General features: G+C 43.6%; 1 long non-coding RNA gene across 1 annotated transcript; it reads left to right on the forward strand.

Annotated features, from left to right (window-relative positions):
* Positions 1-200: 200 nt before the first annotated feature.
* LOC309811272 lies at positions 201-4,348 on the forward strand. The gene is made up of 3 exons (XR_014295128.1): positions 201-237; positions 2,337-2,382; positions 4,260-4,348. It is a non-coding gene; the product is annotated as an uncharacterized lncRNA (long non-coding RNA).
* The last annotated feature ends 1,302 nt before the right edge of the window (positions 4,349-5,650 follow it).

Here is a 5,650-nt window from a genome sequence, read left to right on the forward strand (position 1 = left end):
TAATTCGGGAGGCACCCATTTCGCAGCGGGCTTCTGTGAGCCCAGGAAGCTGAATTGTCCTGGACTCCTGGCCTGTTTTGGGAGGAGAGGACTTGTAGCTGGTACGGGGGCGGAAGGGGGTGCGGTATGAATTAGTGGGGATGGAAACACAGCCCTGGTATTTCACAGTCTCCTTTCCTTCCCCAGCCCTGGCTTCTCACAAAGCACTGCACGGAGGAAGAGGCAACAGAGCCCCACGTGAGTAGGACTTGGCATTCTTCTCCTTAAGGTATTCCTATAAATTGTAGAACGTATGAGACATGGGTAACGATGATAACTGAGCCTTGGTCACTAATTTCCATTCTAAAAGCTTTATGCAAATGAACACTTTTCCATCAGGCGGTGGCTCTGTGAATTGGTACTGCTGTTTTCTCTACTTTAAGGCTGAGGAGCTGGGGGCAGGGAACACAACCCTGTTGGCCCATCCTCACCCAGATGGTAGGAGGCAGAGCTGGGGTTGGGACCCAGGCAGTTTGAGTCCAGCAGCTGAGTTTGCTAATCCCTTTGGTATATTCTCTTTGAGCATAGGGTACTGGCTAGAATCATATCATGAAAGGAGGTCGGGACTTAATTGTGGGGACCTTGAGAGCAAGGTGTAGGCTATTTTATGAGTTTTTAAGATAGTTTTCTCAACTGGGTCATTTATTTTATTTCAAATAATATGTATATCATAGAAGTAGCATAATCATTATGGAAAAATGCAGATATATACATAAAGAAAAATTTTAATTATCTGTAACTTTAGGATGTAAAGATACCAGTTGTTAATGTTTTCGTGCCTTTTTGTCTGGTTACTCTTTGTGTATGTTTCTGTGTAGTGGAGGCTGTTTTTTGTGGGACTGATGTTACACTGCAGGGCTACTCAAATTGTGGTCCACAAACCAGCGGCCTTGGCATCACTTGGATAGAAGTGCCCAGCCTTGAGCCCCATTCGAGACCTTCTGATTTATAATTTCTGCGTAGGGGGTCCAGGAGGCTGCGTTCCAACAAGATCCCGCAGTAATTCACATGCACGTGAAAATTCGAGAAGCTCAAGAGAGGGTCTTTTCTGGAAACTGAGGCCGAGGAAATCGACCCTGCTGGATGTCACAGATAAAACTGAGCTGGACTCACCAAAGGCCTACTTAGTCCAATGATTTTATTCCCCCGCTAATTATTGTCAACTGTCAGGGCCCCTTTCAGAATCCTGAATTGAGCAGAAGACAGCTAGCAAGTGTAGAGTCAAAATGGAGGTCGTTAGAAGTTGTGAAGATACCTCTCTCCCAAGCTTTGGGGAGTGGAATCATTGCCATCTTTTGTACTAGATCGAACCCGGGCCCCCTGCATTGGGAATGTGGAGTCTTATCCACTGCACCACCAGGGAAGTCTCCCATTTATTTCTTAAACTTTCCTATATTTATAATGATATAATTACAATTCAGATTCCTGTCTTTTTTTCATTTGAATTAGGTATGGACTGTCAAACTATTTTTTACTGTTGTTGCAGAATCCTGGCTTTTATTAGTTCTCTTTACCTCTGTGCATAATTGTCAAAAGGGTACTTCCTGTTTAAAAAGAAACTTAACGTCTTTTTATACCTTTTGTAAAAAGTTGTCCATGTCAATTTAAATATTATTGTTGCAGTCACAAAATCTTTAGGAAGACAAGCAGAGATTTTCAGAAGTCTATAAAGACTCTCACATAACAGGGCAACAACGTAGGACCTCCACATGTCTGACAGTCTTCTGTTGGTAGAAATCACATCTCTAAGGATAATTTCTAACTAAAATATCATCTGCTTTACCGCAGTTGCTAAGAAATAAGAAACCCTGACAGTGGTGTTCTCAGAGCTTCCTACCTTATGACGATCTCACGAGGTGGATGCCCGTGTTCTCCCCTACTGGCAGAGGACAGAACTGAGGCGAAGAGATGTGAATAGCTTGCCCAGGGTGACACTGCTCGTGAATGGCGTAGCCTGATCAGAGCCCATGCATATTGACTCCAAAACCTACTCTGACTTACATGGTCTCTGTTTACACCATACCCAGAATAAGAATGACCCCTGTGGAAGCTGCAGGCACCCTGTGAGGGGGCCACTGTGTATGGATGGGCAGGTCATTCCTCACACAGCCACTGAGGGGGTTCACGGGGGCATCTGGTATCTGCGTGGGGCTCTGCTCATCAAGCATAATCAGCTGTAGCCACCCCGAGGACTGGGAGCCTTGGTAATTCACAATGAGCACCACGTGGGTTAGTGACTTCTTTTTCTTTAAACCAGTTTCCAGTTTGACTTCTTCTTTCCCTGTCTGTCTTGCTAGGACTCTGCACTGCCCCAGAAGGAGAGAGAAAATGAGCACATTCCAGGTGAGTAGAGCTTGCCTTTCTTGCTGTTAAAAACGCCATTTTTGTACTCAGGTTGGACACAGGTTTTCCTCTTTTTTTCTTTTTCTTTTTTTTTTTTTTTTGATTGGAGTATAGTTGATTTACAATGTATTAATTTCAGGTGTACAGCAAAGTGATTCAGTTATACATATATGTACATGCATTTTCAGATTCTTTTCCCTTATAGGTAATTACGAAATATTGGGTATAGTTCCATATGGGTTTTCTCTTTCAAGGAGAGTCTAAGCATATGAGGACCTGAGTGTGCCATGTGTGCTTTTTTTAAAATTCCTGTTAAATTTAATTGGTTTCGGTTTTAATTTTTGTTTTATTTCATCTTTTTTTATTTTACAAGTAAAAGAAAAATTAAGGGAAATGAAGGACATCTTCCAGTCTACTGCTTACCTGCTTACAAATTAGCTGCTTTTATATTTCTGTAATCTCTTCATCATATGTATTCATGGATGTGTATTTGTATTTATAACATAGATACAGTTTTAAATTGTTTTTTTCATTTAATACTAGCTAACATTCACTTTTAATTGTTTTATCATGTTCCTGCAAACTTATGCACCTATTTTTTTTTTCTGGTATGCGGGCCTCTCACTGTTGTGGCCTCTCCCATTGCGGGGCCCAGGCTCCGGACGCGCAGGCTCAGCGGCCGTGGCTCACGGGCCCAGCTGCTCCGCGGCATGTGGGATCTTCCCGGACCGGGGCACGAACCCGTGTCCCCTGCATCGGCAGGCGGACTCTCAACCACTGCGCCACCAGGGGAGCCCTGCACCTATTTTTTAAACTATTCTTTATTCACAAACATTTAGTTTAAAGACTTCTCCTGTTTCAGGGGCACTACAGTGACGGTGTTCCTGATTTAACCTGTTTCTCAAAATATCTGTTCTGAAGAATATTGCCCCTTTTTGCCCTTAACATAGTAGGTTTAGGTATTCAGAATTTAAGAGGTATGTTTTACATGTGGTGCCTTGGATGTTTTTTGGTAGAATATCCAAATACGGCAGAGCACAGCAGGATCAAACTGCTGCTTCACGCAGAAAAAATCATGTATTGTTAGAAGTTTTCTCACGACCAGAGTTAGATTCAGTCTTCCCCATGCTTGAGTCAGACCCTTTGTGTATTTTATTTACTGGTTTGTTTCTTTTTCCATCTTATATTTTTTTCTAATCAGAGTAATACATGACCTTAGTTGAAAAAGTCCAGTGGTACTTAAAGCACTTGTCACTGCATAGACAGCTCAGAACAGTTGTATAAAGAGGTGCTTGGTTTCATCTTTGTTTTAAATATAAAGAATCGGGGTTGTGAGAAAAGGAGGAACCAACTCAGACTCACCCAGAAAACCAAGGGTCTGGAGTCAGAGTATTGCATTCAAGCGAAAGACAGGAACGGGGAAAGAGAGAGTTTTCATTCAGAGACCTGGCACGGCCTTTTGGTTAGTTTCCACATATAACACTCCTTCTCAGCTGGTTCCCACCTCAGTGAGAAAGCAGGTGCCATCAAATACTGCCAGGACTAAATTGGTAACTGTTTCTGGGGCACTTGGCAATAATAATTAAAGAGTGAAAGCTTTTTAGTTCAGGATCCAGTGGTTAGAATTCTAGGGAGTTTACTTATGAGTTGTCTGAGAGCCCCAGGTAAATACACAAAGCTTTCTCTTTCATAGCTGCACGTCCGGTGAGGCTGAGGAAAGTCAGTGTGTGGCATTGGCAGGATGGAAGGAGGGGGTGCTGGGAAGTCTGCACACCTCACAGGAGCCGGAGCAACTTCCCATCCTCCTCGTCTCCTCGGGGCTGCCCCTCTTCCACTGGCCACTGGGTATAAGATTGAGGTGGTGTTGTTTGTCGTAGGAGGCGGTGACCTTCAAGGACGTGGCCATGGCCTTCACAGAGGAGGAGCTGGGGCTGCTGGACTCGGCCCAGAGGAAGCTGTACCAGGATGTGATGGTGGAAAACTTCCGGAACCTGGTCTCAGTGGGTGAGGACAGCCTTTCTCTGCGAGTGTCTTTGTGACCTTGGTGTTTCAAGGCTTTGGGCCTCTTGAGGTGGTTCCCTGAGTTTGGGGACCAGACTTTTGCAATTCCTGTGGGACACGAGAGGATGTCTCTGGTCTTTCCAAACAGTGTGTTTCAGGTCCTTTTCAATTATTTTGTAAAAGAACTGTAAATCGACAGTATCTTGCTGTACCTTGTGTATTCTTCTTCAGATTTCCCTCCCCGCCATTAGTGGATCATAAAGCCAATTTATTGAGCCCTACGTGTGATTTTTTAATGAAATAAAATAGTATAGAAAATATCAGAGTTTCTTAGGAAGAGTACAACACATTGCAGCAGAAACTCTGGGCGATGGCATGAGTGGTGTGAGAGCCAGTGGGAACAGATTTCATGAAAGGAGACATTGGTTAGATATAGGTCATTCAAGCTTCGTTTTAGTAATGTATACTTTTCTACCTGTGTATCTAGGTTGTGAAATAAATGCTGTTTCTTCAGGGGGTCGTGATACAAAGTTTGAAAAACACAGCTTTCAATACCTTGAATATGCAGTTGGAACTCAAATTTCTAGTAAACTTTCGCTCTAGCCCGTTCATGTGAACTTGTGACTTTGCATGTTCTCATTCTTCAACCGAGATACAAAACATATAGAAAGAGAAGAGAGGCTTTGGTTGATGAATTCAGCAACCCAGATAGAAATTTAGGTGAGAACCAAGCAGCCGTGAGTTCCTGTGGTTAGCTCTCTATCTGTTTTGCTTCTCACCAGCCCTGTGCTGTCCATCACCTGGTCCCAGTTGGAAATCTCTTTCCAGGATTATTGCATAGTCTTTGTACTGGTCACCTGTTGCCACCCTTCTCCTCCCACAGTTTGTTCTTTAGGTGGCAAAGTGATCTTTTGTAACTTTAAGTCAGGTTATGTTCTTGTTTCAAAATTCTCTTGTGGCTTCTTTTACTTAGAATAAAAACCACTTAAAGTGGCTTCTAGAGCCTTCTGTGGGCTGCTGTTCGTTCTCCACCACCTCCCTGAATACACCACCTCTCCTCCCTCTTACCCTATCTTTTCCAGACCTGCAGAGGATGCTTCTGCCACAGAGCCTTTTCCTGGTCCTTCTGTCTGCCTGGAATACTCTTTCACCTGTAATCTTTTAGGCCTCTACTTCTTTCAGTCAGTCACCTTAAAGATGAGGAGGTGGCTGTCCTCTGACCACCCTATGGAAAATACAGTCCTCTCTTTCTTACTCTCTCTGCCCT

Source organism: Mesoplodon mirus (assembly GCF_964341445.2).
Source record: "Mesoplodon mirus genome assembly, chromosome: 10".
Taxonomy (NCBI): Eukaryota; Metazoa; Chordata; class Mammalia; order Artiodactyla; family Ziphiidae; genus Mesoplodon; species Mesoplodon mirus.